The sequence below is a fragment of the Vicia villosa genome, linkage group LG2, assembly GCF_029867415.1.
Source record: "Vicia villosa cultivar HV-30 ecotype Madison, WI linkage group LG2, Vvil1.0, whole genome shotgun sequence".
Lineage (NCBI taxonomy): Eukaryota > Viridiplantae > Streptophyta > Magnoliopsida > Fabales > Fabaceae > Vicia > Vicia villosa.
Window position 1 is genome coordinate 106,120,740 of NC_081181.1, and position 17,164 is coordinate 106,137,903.

Sequence of the window (17,164 nt, forward strand, 5' to 3'; positions counted from 1 at the left end):
CTTATGACTTTAGATATCTTTTTCCTATTATATATATATATATATATATATATATATATATATATGAAATATAATTACAAATAAATTTAGTTATTAATTAATTTTGTTTTTCCTATTATTTATATATGAAATATTATTACAAATATTAATTAATTTTGTTTTTCCTATTATTTATATATGAAATATTATTACAAATATTAATTAATTTTGTTTTCTGTTGTATTTTTAATTACTAATTTAGTTATATAAATGAATATTAATATAAAATTATTAATAAAAGGCCAAGAATATGTTTGAAGCATTCCACCATAATATTTGTACATGTATGAATGAAGCAAGCAAGTTGCATCTTCAATTACCGGTTTCAGTCGCTACTGCGTGTGCAATTAATTTCATATTACGAGTTGCATGTCTATAAATAAGGACATCAAAGTGCTCTAAACAACGAAGCTGGAATAGCTCAGTTGGTTAGAGCGTGTGGCTGTTAACCACAAGGTCGGAGGTTCAACCCCTCCTTCTAGCGTTTTTTACTTCTTCTTTTTCATGCTTATTTTACTTCTATGATAACCTCCGCCAATTTTACTTCTATAACCCCCTCTAATTTCAACCACATTCTTCTTTCTATTTACTGTAGCATAGTACACGATAACAAATCACCATTTATTCTATACATCACTTCAATCTAGTTTTATTCATTTTTCTTGGAACAACTACTGTCTAGTTTTATATTCTTTTTGTAAAATCATATCAAATACATAAAATCTTATTATTAAACCATCTTAATTTCTTCTTCTCTCTATATCTTAATGCTACTTAAATATTCATACTTATACTAAAAATTAGTATTATTTTATGTTTTAACAATATTAAAATTTTATGTTTAAAAACTAAAGTTTCAAATTACTCAAAACTAAAAATAAATAAAACATTTTAAACGACTAAAAGTTATTATTAATAAACTTAAATTCTTTCAAAAATTTAATGTTGGAATGTGAACAATCAAAACTATTTTTTTTTTAATTATACAAAACTAAAAAGTAAATAAAATATTATAATAATATTAACATTAAATTTAAATATTTGAAATGTGAAAAATCAAAACCATATTTTTTAAATATTTTAAAACTAAAAGCAAATAAAACATTTTAGAGGAGTAAAAATAATTTTAAAAATATTAATAATTAATTTAATTAATTTTTCAAAATTATGAGTTGTTCTTCCTCATGTTCTTCCTCAAATTATCCTTCAAATATTCAATCAGCTTATCACAGTATAATGTCATGACATCATATTTGTAATTTTTTCTTTCAATATCCACAACAATTGAGAGAAATAACTTCTTTCAGCGTTACACTTATCCTTAGTGAAAGACCAGGATACACAAATTATCCTATTGCTGATCCACCATACAAGATAGTTTCCCAAAATGAAACATCCTTCATCAATACTAACTCCACCATACTTGTTCTTGTAAATCCATTTTGTGTCAATAGCTTTACTCCACAATTCATCAGTCGAGATATTCTTCAATAAGGAATTTGAGATAAGACTAGGATTAGATATTACATTTTTAATCTAGTGGTGATCTCCTCACACATACTTCAAATAATGAATTTCTTTGGATAAATCTTCTGAACACTAAAGGAAACTTATTTGGATTGAGAGCTTTCTAATTCAGCCCCTCATTTTCAAGGATATCTGTCTACTGGGATGATGTTCCAACATTTGATTCGATATCAGTCCCTTTCTCATTGATTGAATCACTGAATTTTTGTTATGGAGTTAACATTTATTTAAGTTCTTCTATTAATAGAATATAATAACCTAGAAAATATCCCTTTTGATTTGATAAAGGCCTTAAAGACTTCAAAGATATCTGGTTTTTCCTTTGCTCTAATTCACCTAGGGTATTTTCAAACACAACCAACAACCATGTAGATAAGTCTTTGTACATTAATACTCTTACCTTGAATTGACCTCATTAGACCCATAATAGGAAGTTCTAGAAATTTGGCAGCAGTCTGATGTTGTTACTTCTGGTGTGACATATTGACTTCATCTTCCTTTGAACATTAAGCATGTGGATGAACAAGAAGTTTATTGAGGAACCACCACATATCAGGTGTCTTTAGACATAACTCCCCTTATCATAACTTCATTCTTCCCATTAGTTACCAAGACTTTGAAGGTGGAGAAAAACACAAGAAAGGGGGGATTGAATTGTGTTTTTAATCAATTAAAAATTCCCTTTCTTTAATTTCTCTTAGTATATCATCTTCTGGATATACTTTTAATGTTGCGGAAGCATGATTGGAATGGAGTTGCATAACCAATGAGATATTCAATTTAACTTCTTTATATCATCAAAACTTCTGACTTGTCTAAGTACAATTCTAAGGATATTCTGCGTGAATGTTCTGAGTTAAATGAATTGTGTAGAAAGTAAAAGACACGTTTATTTTTATCCTGGTTCACCTTATGAATAAGGCTACCTCCAGTCCACCTTCCTCAGGTGATTTGCCTCTTAACAGAGGTCTTAATCCACTATAACATGACTTGATTACATCTGCACGATCATCTGTCGTGACTAACATCCTGCACAGCCAACTGTTGTGACTAACCCTGCACAAGCTACTCGCGAGTGACTAACCCCTAGATGAATGAACCGTTCAGTGATATCAACAACATATAACGTTCATAAATCTTGTAACCCTGCACAAGCCAACTGCTCGTGACTAACTGCAATGGACTGTTCAGTGATCTGATCCACAATTATAAAATCCATTGACTCTTGCGCAGCCAAATGCCGTGACTAACCCTGCACAACCAACCTGTTGTGACTAACTGTAGATGATGAACCGTTTAGTGATCCTATCAAGATATAACGTCCATAGATCTTCTGGAGATTACAAGTGTGCTTCTTATATAAGCAGATTTCTCCTATTCTTAAGTACATTTGTTTACGACACACTGACTAGAAGTCACTTCTGGTGCCTAAACATCCTATTAGAAGTTTCTAAGATATAACACACTACGAGCAACAACTCTATGTGTTTTTACATATTATTACAAGAAACAAAATATCTTGTAGTCTTCTTGTCTTCAACTTCAAGATGAGATCCTTGCATGTCTGTTGATAAGCAGAATGTGAGCATCAGCTCCAATGTTAAGTGCTTATTCATGCTGATCTTTGTCTTCAAATCTTCTTAAGCTAATTTAGAGAAACAACTCTATTGTTGATTTCTTCTGATTTTATATTCATCTTCTGAAAGAAGGTTTAGAGCAACAGCTCTATTTTGAGTTGCTTCTTCAAGTGATCTTCATTTTCTTTTGAAAGCAGATTAAGAGCACCAGCTCTTGTATTGATTGCTTCCTTCAGTCTGGTCTTTTCTTATCAGAGTAAGTAGATTAGAGCTTCAGCTCTTAAAATTAATTCCTTCTTGTAAGACCATCTTCATTTCCTCTTCAAGCAGATTTAGAGCAACAAATTTATCTTTAATAGCTTATTCCAATGCTTTTCTTCTTCTTAAATACTGATCATGAAGCTTGTTACAGTTGATAACACATTTAATGATCATAAGAAAACATGAAACACTCTTCGAGTAACAACTCAGTGTATTCAGTTTCTCAAGTCATTCAATGTGAACAATGTATGAGTTGATCAAGTATTAGTGAACTTCTAATAACTTTAATGGAGAATACTGCTGAACAACAGAGATTTCTTTTTCATTTCTTTTATGATTTCTTCACATAGGCTTATATTTAGTGTATAACAACACTATGGATTGATTCATCACATACTGAGTATGTGTTGCCTCTTGTGTAACTTCTGATGCATGATTTCACATTTCTTTATTTATACTTTCATGCCCAGCTTCTCTCTAAAAATTTTCTCTCAAGATTTCTTTTTTCCGCACTCTGTAGTTGCACCATGCATTCACACTTTGGATGCACATTCAATGCATTTTGGTGTACGAATGGGCACATACTCAAGTTTGAAATTTGATCTATATATAGCTTGATGAGTTACCATTGGAATCTATCCGTTGAGATTTGTTTAAATATTACTTTGAATTCTTCTTCTCGATTGAATCATGAATGACAAGTGTTGTTCTTGGCAGAATCTTATCCTTAGCGTGATGATGACAGTTGGTAGCGTGTTTCCTTGATTAAGCTTGCCTTTTTCAATGCGCTGCATGTGGGTGAAGGATAGAAAAACACTTAGAAAGGGGGGGTTTGAATAAGTGTAGCTTTTAAAACTTGTAAGATAAAAACAATTTGCACAATGATTTTTATCCTGGTTCGTTGTTAACTAAACTACTCCAGTCCACCCCCTTGGAGTGATTTACCTCACCTGAGGATTTAATCCACTAATCACACAAGATTACAATGGTTTTCCATTTAGATAACTTCTAAGTCTTCTAGAGTATACTGATCACAAACTGATCACTCTAGGAACCAACTGCTTAGATACCCTCTAAGACTTTCTAGAGTATACTGATCAACAACCTGATCACTCTAGTTCTTACAACTTAATGTAAACAAATTCGTTTAAGAGTTACAATGCTTCTTATAAAGCTATTATCACAACTGTGATTTTCTCTTAAGTTTAAGCTTAATCTCACTAATATATTACAACAGCAATGTAGTGAGGTTGAAGATGAAGTTTGAGAGTTTTTTGAATTTAACAGCGTTTCTGTATATTTGCGCAAATGTTCTATTCAGCTTCTCATCAGAACTTCAATATATAGGCGTTTGAGAAGATGACCGTTGGGAGCATTTAATGCTTTGCGTAATCCGTACAGCATTGCATTTAATGTTTCACTCTTTTGTCAACTACCTCGAGCCTTGCTTTCGCTGTGTCTACTGACGTTGCCTTTAATAGCTTCTAACGTTCCTTTTGTCAGTCAGCGTAGCCTGCCATCTTGTACTTGCTTCTGATATGATGTTTGTGTAAACAACGTTTGAATATCATCAGAGTCAAACAGCTTGGTGCAGAGCATCTTCTTGTCTTCTGACCTTAAAGTGCTTCTTAGCGTGATACCATGAGAACTTCAGTGCTTTTGCTTCTGATCTCAAGTTCTTCTGATGCTTCCATAGACCATGTTCTAATTCTACTTGACTATCTTCTGATGTCTTGCCAGACCATGTTCTGATGTTGCATGCTGAACCTTCTGAGTCAGTGCTTCTTGCGCTGATTTTGTGCATACTCTTTATATAATTCCTGAAATGAAAATTGCATAGTATTAGAGTACCACATTATCTCATACAAAATTCATATACATTGTTATCATCAAAACTAAGAATATTGATCAGAACAAATCTTGTTCTAACAATATCCCCCTTTTTGATGATGACAAAAACATATATAAATGATATGAATTTGCAATCAGAATATCAGACGGCTAAAGACAATTACACAGTTATAGCATAAGCATATAAACATAGTGTGTAAATATGTCTCCCCCTGAGATTAACAATCTCCCCTTAAGATAAATAATCTCCCCCTGAAATAAATACTGGAAGAAATTTATAAATAAAGGACTTCCCTGAATATTTTCCATTTTAGTTGAGACGATCACATATGCTTAGATCTTCAGAACATTCATAGCTTCTGCTTCTTGCTTCCATAAGACAGCTTCAGAGCTTGAATTTCTTCTTGGATCATTGCATGCTAGATTGTATCAGAACATTATTGAATGTACCAGAGCATCATCAGAGCATCTCTACATCCTGAAATGTTACAAAACAAACTATACGACAAAAGTCATAGCATGAATGAATCAAAACATAATATATGTATCAGAACATATAATATGTATCAAAGCATAAACAATAATGTTTCAGAGCATATTTAGAACTAAAACATGCATCAGAACATATAAGGAATAAGAATGTGTTAGAGCATATTCTATCATCAGAATATCATAACATTCTTCCTTCTTGCTTCTGATCTTGAAGCTTCATAGCACTCAGCTTGCTTCAATTTCCATGAGCTTGATTCCATACAGAATTGCTTTTCCCCATGTCTTTGCTTCTCATGTTGAGCTTTTAAGATTGTCTTCAATCCTGCAAAACACTTAAAGACACAGAACTTGCAAATTCTTGTTAGAAATGTGGAGACTTTCTCCCAGCAACTGATAATATAAATCAGATCATTTATCACATTTTCTCCCCTTTTTGTCATAACATCAAAAACACAAAAGATTCAGATGAAAAACAAAACAATATGAGAGAAAAGAAGATAATTTTCATTGATAGCAAAAGAGAATTATCAGAAGGTACAAGGAAGATGCATAGAAGACAGATGCAAGAAACAAAGAAACAACTAAGACACAAAGGACTAAGACGACCCTAGCTTAGACATAATCTTGGCCAGAATGTCATGAATCCCAACATTGCTCTCAGTCTGCCTCTCCATGAAAGAGCGGAACTCAGCATTGGTGTCTTCTTTCTTGTCCATACGAGAAGCTAGCTCAGCTTGGTTCTTTTGAATAACCTCTAGAGTCTTCACCAGAAGAGAGGGTTCACCAGAAGAAGCTTCACAACTTCTGTTCAGAGGAACAACAATCTCAATAGCAGCTTCCTTTGTTAGATCATCATCATGATTTTCCTCAACAGGAATAGTCTCAGCAGGATGATCTTCAGCATCAGCTTCTCCCATATAAGCATCTTCTTCATACTCAGGAACAGGAAGATCAGAATCTCCATTCTCAAGAGCTTGAAGAATGGCAGCAAGATTCCTTGGAGCAGAAGGACCTTCAACTTCTGGCGGGTCAACAACTTCTGGAATGACCAAATTGGGGTCTTCCTCAAAAGGATTTTCCCTCAGAAAGTCAAACAGTGACTTGAAGTCTCCAGTCAGAACTGGATACTTAGGTCTCCAGATCACAATATCCCTAGAAGGATTGTCCAGCAACTCATCAACAAACATCTTCTCCTCAAGAACTCTCCTGTTTCTGATGGGATAATAATATACACCATCATCAACTTCAAGAAGATATCCAGCATAACCAGGTGCAGCAGCCACTAGTCTCTTCTGAACAGCCATGGCTCCAACCTGAAAATCTTGGCGAAAACTTCTCCAAAGATTTCTAGTAGAAACATCATCAAGGTCATTGAAGAAGGCATCTTTCAAGAGATCCAGCCTATTGATAACTTCATGTCTGAACAACTCCAGGTAGATATGAGGTTCAGGTTCAGGAGGATTGAAGGTGAATTTGTAGTCAGGGTAGAGAAGGCAGTATGGGTTGGATTTTCTGGTAGGAAAGGGATGGGATAGAGAAGGTGGAACTGCTGTGGTTGAAGAAGATGGAATATCTGTGGAGATGGCTGATGAGGATGGTATATCAGTGGGTGTGGGAGGATAGACATTTAGTGGAGTGGGGTTTAAAACAGGTGTAGAAAGAGATGGTTGAGGAGGATTTGGAATGGTGAAGGTGTTGTGAGGTTCAGAAGGAGGAGGTTGGATAGAAGATTGAGGTTCAGAAGGAGGTGGTTGGTATACTTGCCTGGGAAAATTTGTAGTACTTTTAGTACGGAAAGATTCCCTGATGCGCTGATCTTGATATTCTCGGGAGTTTACTTTAACAGAATCAAAGGTGACTCTTTGCTTCTTGGCTTTCTTGACTTCTTCTTCTTGAGCCTTTCTCTTCAGCCTTGCTTCTTGCTTCTTCTGATCCTTCTTCTGAAGGTCAGCCAGAGAAGGAAGCACTCTTCCACGAATCCACGCAGGATCAGCAGAAGATTGAGTTCTTACAGAAGCTTCCAAGTAATGCTTAACAGCCTTGTGAAGTTCTGCTTGGAACACGGTAGCAAAGACTTCAACCGGAATCCTTCTGGTCAGAATATCTGGGAAGATTACAGGAACAGAAGTTAACTCCCTGATAAGTTCCAATCTTAGCAGATCAAAACCATTGAAGACATGACCTTGAATGACTCCAAAGAATTTGGACGTTCCAATAGTCCTTAGAGAGTCCATCAAATCACTTTCTATCAGAATGTCTGAAATCATTCTGGCGAAAGGAATAGCATTTCTTGGAAGATGAGGATACTTCTCACGTTCTTCATCTCTTGACTCTTCAATAGCCATTTTTAGATTCTAAAAAAGAATGTTGGAGATGTTGAGTTCAATTCTTCTTCCAATGCAGAAAAGAGTATATTTGTGATCAGGACTAATGTAAGAGGAGGAGAACGATCTTCTTCTGTGATGGAGAGAACCCAGAATAATCTCAGCCCAAACTTGATAGAACGCCCTCAATGTACCAATTTTATGAGATTCAATACCAATAGCATACGATATTTGTCTTTCAACCTGTAGCCAACTAACTCTGGCATGAAGAGGACCAGTGCATCCTTCTTCATCATCCAAGTTGTACATGATCAACTTCTCAGTTATCACAACTTCATGCCCTAACACGAAGGAGATGATTGCAGTTGGAGTAACCGTTGCATGAGCCCAGAAATCTTTCACAAGAGCCGGATAAATTGGTCCAACCAATCTATCAAGATAGTTTGACCACCCTTGTGCCAATATCTTTGCATCAGTTTTGAAACCATGTGCTTTCAGATTCTCAAAATCCACCGAAGACTCACAAAGAACTTCCATTTCTGATGTAGGAATGGAACAGGTCTTCAATGGAGCATACCCATGCTTGCTAAAAACCAGTTGAGTGGAAGACATCTCTGCTTGGTTTGAAGAGATTGATGAAGGATTCATGGTGAAATGCAAAGTTGCAGACACAAGCTAGGGTTTATGTGATGAATGCAAAAAGTGAGGGACGAATGAAGAGAGAGAGTGAAAAAGATGAAATGAAGATGAAGAGAGCTATTTAAAAGATTGAATAAAAGAAAATAATAACTGCAATAGGGTTTAAACGAAATGATTACAGAAAAACATGACATCAATTTGCATTTAATGAGATATGACGTTAGGAGAGATAAAGTGACAAACTGAAATGATTTGCACAGTTACCTAGGGCGGTGTCTCCTCAACTGCACGCATGCTTGTCCAAAAATAGTGAACACATGTTCATTTTCTGGAAAGACTGGTGACAGCTGTTTTGCTATAAAAGAGATTCTGAATCAACTTAGATATTGAAACGTTAGTAATAACATAATCAGAACTTTTAATTGATCATAATCAGAACTTCTTATAAAAACATAATTCCAACACATTTCAGAGTATAACCATACATAAGATCTTCTCATCTTCTCATTCTGGGCATAAATCCAGACTGATATTCTTCAGAATGAACTTAAACCTATCTTCTGCAAGGGGTTTTGTAAAGATATCAGCCCATTGATGGTCTGTATCCACAAAGTTTAAAGAGAGAACACCCTTCTGAACATAGTCCCTAATGAAATGATGTTTAATCTCAATATGTTTAGCTTTGGAATGTAAGATAGGATTCTTAGATAAACATATGGCAGAAGTATTATCACAGAAGATAGGAATGTTACTCTCATATATTTGATAATCTTCTAGCTGACTCTTAATCCAGATCATTTGTGTGCTACAACCAGCAGCAGCAACATATTCTGCCTCTGTTGTTGAGAGGGCAATGGTAGCTTGCTTCTTGCTGTACCAGGAGATCAGGTGACTTCCTAGAAATTGACAACTTCCAGAAGTACTCTTCCTTTCAATTCTGTCTCCAGCATAGTCAGCATCACAAAATCCTACTAAGTTGTATTCTTTAGATCTTCTGTAGACTAAACCAACATTAGTAGTACCTTTCAGATACCTCAGAATTCTCTTAACAGCAGTTAAGTGAGATTCTCTAGGATCTGATTGGAATCTAGCGCACAAACAAACACTGAATAAAATATCAGGTCTAGAAGCAGTTAAATATAGAAGAGATCCAATCATACCTCTGTACAACTTCTGATCAACCTTCTTACTTACCTCATCCTTACCTAGAACACACGTTGGATGCATAAGAGTTTTGGCTTCTTTGCTTTCAGAAAGATTAAACTTCTTCAGAAGTTCTTTCACATACTTCGTTTGATGGACATATGTTCCATCAGAAGTTTGATTGATTTGAATTCCAAGAAAATACTTGAGTTCTCTCATCATACTCATTTCAAATTCAGCCTGCATAGACTTAGCAAACTCCTTTCCAAGTGAAGCATTAGATGTTCCAAAAATAATGTCATCAACATAAATTTGACAAATTAAAATGCCCTTCTTAGATGTTTTACAGAAGAGAGTCGTATCCACTTGTCCTCTAGTGAAACCATTGTCCAAAAGGAAAGAACTTAATCTTTCATACCAAGCTCTTGGAGCTTGCTTCAATCCATACAATGATTTCTTAAGTTTGAAAACATTTCTGGAGACTTAGAGTCTTCAAAACCAGGAGGTTGGTGGACATAGACTTCCTCATCTATATAACCATTTAAGAAGGCACTCTTAACATCCATCTGTTATAGAGTGATGTTATGTTGAGTGGCAAAAGAAATTAATAAGCGAATAGATTCTAACCTGGCCACTGGTGCAAAGGTTTCTGTATAGTCAATTCCTTCTTGTTGACTATATCCCTGAGCCACCAGTCTGGCTTTGTTTCTTACCACTTCTCCCTTCTCACTAAGCTTGTTTCTGAAAACCCACTTTGTACCAATGATGTTGAATCCTTTTGGTCTAGGAACCAAATCCCATACATCATTCCTTGTAAACTGGTTTAGTTCTTCTTGCATGGCAATTACCCAGTCTGGATCTTCTAGAGCTTGATCAACAGAAGTTGGCTCGATCAAAGAAACAAGACCTAATTGACATTCTGCATTGTTCTTAAGGAATGCTCTGGTTCTGATAGGATCATCTTTCTTTCCAAGGATCACATCTTCTGAGTGAGCTAAGGTGAGTCTAGAAGATCTTCTGACTGTTGGCTCTTCAGAAATTCTGAGATTCTCTAAAGATGCAGCAACTTGATCTTCTGATTCTTTGCTTCTAAGATTTTCAGCTTCTGAAACTTTGCTTCTTGGTTCTATAGCTTCTGATATATCAATATCTATATCTGCAAAATTCTCAAACTGCTTTGGCTTTTCAAGACCAAGCTTATCATCAAATCTGATATTGATTGATTCTTCTACAACCAATGTTTCAGTATTGTATACTCTGTAGCCATTAGAGCGTTCAGAATATCCAAGAAGGAAACATTTTTGTGCCTTAGAATCAAACTTACCAAGATGATCTTTAGTATCCAGAATGAAACAAACACATCCAAAAGGATGAAAATATGAAATGTTGGGCTTTCTGTTCTTCCACAATTCATAAGGAGTCTTATTTAGAATAGGTCTTATAGAGATTCTATTCTGAATATAACATGCAGTGTTTATTGCTTCTGCCCAGAAGTGCTTAGCCATATTGGTTTCATTTATCATGGTTCTGGCCATTTCTTGTAGAGTCCAACATTCTTAGATTTGAATGCAGGTTTGGAGAACTTGCCCTTCTGACATGCTTCACAAAGAGCATCTGATTTGTATTTCAGATTTGGGAGTCCTCTGACCAGATTTAGTTTGTTAATCTGAGAAATCTTTCTCAAACTAGCATGTCCTAATCTTCTGTGCCAGACCCATTGCTCTTTAGAAACAGACATAAGGCAAGTCACCTTCTGCTTCTCAAGATCAGAAAAATCAATCTTGTAAATGTTGTTCTTTCTCTTGCCTGTAAATAGGATTGAGCCATCCTTCTGACTTACAGCCTTGCAAGACTTTTGATTGAAGATAATGTCATAACCATTGTCACTTAATTGACTTATGGACAATAAGTTATGCACTAATCCTTCTACAAGAAGTACATTAGTTATGGAAGGAGAGTTACCAATACTTATGGTTCCAGAGCCAATAATCTTGCCCTTCTGATCTCCTCCAAACTTGACTTCTCCACCAGATTTAAGCACTAGGTCTTGAAACATAGACTTTCTTCCCGTCATGTGTCGCGAGCACCCAGAGTCCAGGTACCATGACATTTTGTGCTTTGTCTTCTTTGCTGCTAAGGATATCTGCAACAGAAATTATCTTCTCCTTAGGTACCCACAGTTTCTTGGGTCCTTTCTTGTTAGTTTTCCTCAAGTTCTGATTGAACTTGGGTTTAGCATGATAAGTAACAGGAGGAACAACATGATATTCTTTAGGTTTGGCAACCTGATATTTTTTAGGTTGTGTCACATGCTTCTTGGTGTGTGAAGTGTTAAAACTTTTGGCATGTGAAGTGAGCCTAATATCATGTGAGTGGCCATATTTGAACTGATCATGCAATGGCTTGTATGTGATTTTCAAATCATCTACAGGTTCAAATTTACGTGGGATATCACCCTCATAGCCAACGCCAATCCTTTTGTTTCCAGAAACACCATATATCATAGAAGCAAGATGACTTCTGCCAATACTTCTAGATAGAAACTTTCTGAAGCTCGAGTCATATTCTTTCAGAATATGATTGAGACTAGGAATGGATTTTTCTGATTCAGAAGGAGATCCAATATCTTTGGATAATTTTAAAACTTTTTCCTTCAGTTCAGAATTTTCCACTTCCAGCTTCTTAGTTTCAAATTCAAATAGCTTTTTTAGCTTTTTGTATTTGATACTAAGATGAGCCTTGAGTTTCAGAAGTTCAGTTAAACTGGAAACTAACTCTTCTCTAGATAGTTCAAAAAATACCTCTTCAGAATCTGATTCTGATGTAGATTCTGATCCGTCATCCACTGTGGCCATCAGTGCAAGGTTTGCCTGCTCGCCTTCAGAGTCTGATTCTGATTCTGAATCATCCCATGTTGCCATAAGACCTTTCTTCTTATGAAACTTCTTCTTGGGATTCTCCTTCTGAAGTTTTGGACATTCATTCTTGAAGTGTCCAGGCTCATTGCATTCATAGGAGATAACCTTCTTCTTGTCAGATCTTCTGCCTCCAGAAGATTCTCCTCTTTCAGGCTTCTTTGAACTTCTGAAGATCTTGAACTTCCTTTGCTTGCTCTTCCAGAGTTGGTTTACCCTTCTGGAGATCATGGACAGTTCATCTTCTTCTTCTGATTCTGATTCTTCAGAATCTACTTCTTCAGCCTGAAAAGTGTTAGTGCATTTTTTATAATTGGATTTTAATGCAATAGACTTACCTTTCTTCTGAGGTTCATTAGCATCCAGCTCAATTTCATGACTCCTCATAGCACTGATCAATTCTTCAAGAGAGACTTCATTCAGATTCTTGGCAATTTTGAAAGCAGTCACCATAGGACCCCATCTTCTTGGCAAGCTTCTGATGATCTTCTTGACATGATCAGCCCTTGTGTATCCCTTGTCAAGAACTCTCAATCCAGCAGTTAGCATTTAAAATCTTGAGAACATCTTCTCAATATTTTCATCATCCTCCATCTTGAAGGCTTCATATTTCTGGATCAAGGCAAGAGCTTTAGTTTCCTTGACTTGGGCATTTCCTTCATGGGTCATTTTCAATGACTCATATATATCATAGGCAGTTTCCCTGTTAGATATCTTCTCATATTCAGCATGAGAGATAGCATTCAGCAAAACAGTCCTACACTTATGATGATTTTTGAATTGCTTCTTTTGATTATCATTCATTTCTTGTCTTGTAAGCTTTACACCAGTAGCTTTCACTGGATGTTTGTAACCATCCATCAGCAGATCCCATAAGTCACCATCTAGACCAAGGAAGTAACTTTCAAGTTTATCTTTCCAGTATTCAAAGTTTTCACCATCAAATACTGGTGGTCTAGTATAACCATTGTTACCATTTCCATTGTATTGCTCAGCAGAGCCAGATGTAGATGTATTTGTTGGATTTTCACCAAACATCTTGACTTAAGCGTTTTTCTCTTCCTGAATCTTTTCTAAACATGGTTAAGTGCTTGCACCTTAGAACCGGCGCTTTGATGCCAATTGAAGGATAGAAAAACACTTAGAAAGGGGGGGTTTGAATAAGTGTAGCTTTTAAAACTTGTAAGATAAAAACAATTTGCACAATGATTTTTATCCTGGTTCGTTGTTAACTAAACTACTCCAGTCCACCCCCTTGGAGTGATTTACCTCACCTGAGGATTTAATCCACTAATCACACAAGATTACAATGGTTTTCCACTTAGATAACTTCTAAGTCTTCTAGAGTATACTGATCACAAACTGATCACTCTAGGAACCAACTGCTTAGATACCCTCTAAGACTTTCTAGAGTATACTGATCAACAACCTGATCACTCTAGTTCTTACAACTTAATGTAAACAAATTCGTTTAAGAGTTACAATGCTTCTTATAAAGCTATTATCACAACTGTGATTTTCTCTTAAGTTTAAGCTTAATCTCACTAATATATTACAACAACAATGTAGTGAGGTTGAAGATGAAGTTTGAGAGCTTTTTGAATTTGACATCGTTTCTGTATATTTGCGCAAGTGTTCTATTCAGCTTCTCATCAGAACTTCAATATATAGGCGTTTGAGAAGATGGCCGTTGGGAGCATTTAATGCTTTGCGTAATCCGTACAACATTGCATTTAATGTTTCACTCTTTTGTCAACTACCTCGAGCCTTGCTTTCGCTGTGTCTACTGACGTTGCCTTTAATAGCTTCTAACGTTCCTTTTGTCAGTCAGCGTAGCCTGCCATCTTGTACTTGCTTCTGATCTGATGTTTGTGTAAACAACGTTTGAATATCATCAGAGTCAAACAGCTTGGTGCAGAGCATCTTCTTGTCTTCTGACCTTGAAGTGCTTCTTAGCGTGATACCATGAGAACTTCAGTGCTTCTGCTTCTGATCTCAAGTTCTTCTGATGCTTCCATAGACCATGTTCTGATTCTGCTTGACCATCTTCTGATGTCTTGCCAGACCATGTTCTGATGTTGCATGCTGAACCTTCTGAGTCAGTGCTTCTTGCACTGATTTTGTGCATACTCTTTATATATTTCCTGAAATGGAAATTGCATAGTATTAGAGTACCACATTATCTCATACAAAATTCATATACATTGTTATCATCAAAACTAAGAATATTGATCAGAATAAATCTTGTTCTAACAGTGGGTTGTTTCTTCAATCAACCTTAGGAGTTGTTCCATTAACTTGTTGCAACCGTTTTGCTAATGATGATGTTTGTAACAACTTTTCTTTTGGTTTTGAACTTTTGTATGCTGAAATTGTATTTTCTTTTCTTGTCCACGTGTGAAGGATAGAAAAACACTTAGAAAGGGGGGGGGGGTTTGAATAAGTGTGACTTTAAAAACTCTTAAGATAAAAACAATGAACATAATTATTTTTATCCTGGTTCGTTGTTAACGAAACTACTCCAGTCCACCCCCTTAGAGTGATTTACCTCAACTGAGGATTTAATCCACTAATCAATCTTGATTACAATGGTTTTCCACTTAGATACCCTCTAAGTTTTCTAGAGTATACTGATCACAACTTGATCACTCTAGGAAATCACCACTTAGAAACTTCTAAGTCTTCTAGAGTCTACTGATCTCACTGATCACTCTAGGAACCTTTTACAATCAATGTAAAAATAAATATTTACAAGAGTATGAATTGCTTCTTAGTAAGCTATAATCACAACTGTGATATGTCTCTTAAGTTCTAAGCTTAACACTCACTAAATATTACAAGAGTTTGTGAGGTTGAAGATGAAGTTCGTGTGATTTGAATTCAACAACATTTCAGTATTTTTGCAAGAGTTGTCGTTGCTTCTGATCAGAACTTCATATTTATAGGCGTTTGAGAAGATGACCGTTGAATTGCATTTAATGCATTGCGTGAATAGTACAGCTTTGCATTTAATGCTTTCACTATTTTGTCAACTACCTCGAGCCATGCTTTTCCTGCTTTTACCGACTTTGCCTTTTGTAGCTTCTAACGTTCCTTTTGTCAGTCAGAGATTAGACTTAATAGCCTGTCATCTAGTACTAGCTTCTGATCTCAGATTTGTGAATACAATGTTTGAATAATCAGAGTCATTCAGCTTGGTGCAGAGCATCTTCTTGTCTTCAGACTTTGAAGAGCTTGAGCATGATACCATAAGAACTTCAGTGCTTCTGCTTCTGATCTCATGTTCTTCTGATGCTTCATAGACCATGTTCTGATTCTGCTTGACCATCTTCTGATGTCTTGCAAGAGCATGTTCTGATGTTGCAATCCTGAACCTTCTGAGTCAGTGCTTCTTAGCGCTGAATTGTGCACACTCTTTATATATTTCCTGAAATGGAAAATGCAAAGGATTAGAGTACCACATTGTCTTATACAAAATTCATATACATTGTTATCATCAAAACAAGAATATTGATCAGAAAAAATCTTGTTCTAACAATCTCCCCATTTTTGATGATGACAAAAACATATATAATTGATATGAATTTGCAAACAGAATATCAGATGACAAAAGACAATTACACAGATATAGCATAAGCATATAATCAGAGTGTGTGAATATGTCTCCCCCTGAGATTAACAATCTCCCCCTGAAATAAATACTATAAGAATTTATAAATAAAAGACTTCCCTGAGTATTTTTCCATTTCAGCAGAGACGTTCACTTTGCCTAGAACTTCAAAATATTCAGAGCTTCTGCTTCTTGCCTCCATAGGACAGCTTCAGAGCTTTGAATTTCTTCTTTGGTGTCATAGCATGCTTGATTGAATCAGAACATTCTTGAATGTATCAGAGCATCATCAGAGCATCTTTACATCCTGAAATGTTTCAGAACATACTAGACAAAATATTAGAACATAAGTGTATCAGAGCATTCTTAATAAATAGCATGTATCAGAGCATTTAAGAGAAAGAGATGTATCGGAGCATATTCTACAAAGAGAATATCAGAACATTCTTCTTGCTTCTGATCTTGAAGCTTCACAGCACTAAGCTTGCTTCAATTTTCCAAAAACATGCTTCTTTATAGAATTGCTTTTCTCCATGTATTTGCTTCTCATGTTGAGCTTTTTCAGAATGTCTTCAATCCTGCAAAAAATCTCAAAGACATAGACCTTGTAAATAATGTTAGGAAATGTTGAGACTTAATCCCTGCAACTAAACCAAATCAATTATCATGTTTCTCCCCCTTTTTGTCATAACATCAAAAAGCATTAAAATATTCAGATGATAAAAGACACATAAAGTGAAGAAGATAATGATTTCATTAATCAACAAAATATCAGAAGTACACAAG

The 17,164-nt window shown here is 35.5% G+C and overlaps 1 non-coding gene across 1 annotated transcript; it reads left to right on the forward strand.

Annotated features, from left to right (window-relative positions):
* Positions 1-449: 449 nt before the first annotated feature.
* On the forward strand, positions 450-523 carry TRNAN-GUU (transfer RNA asparagine (anticodon GUU)). Its single transcript has one exon. It is a non-coding gene; the product is annotated as a tRNA-Asn (tRNA).
* The last annotated feature ends 16,641 nt before the right edge of the window (positions 524-17,164 follow it).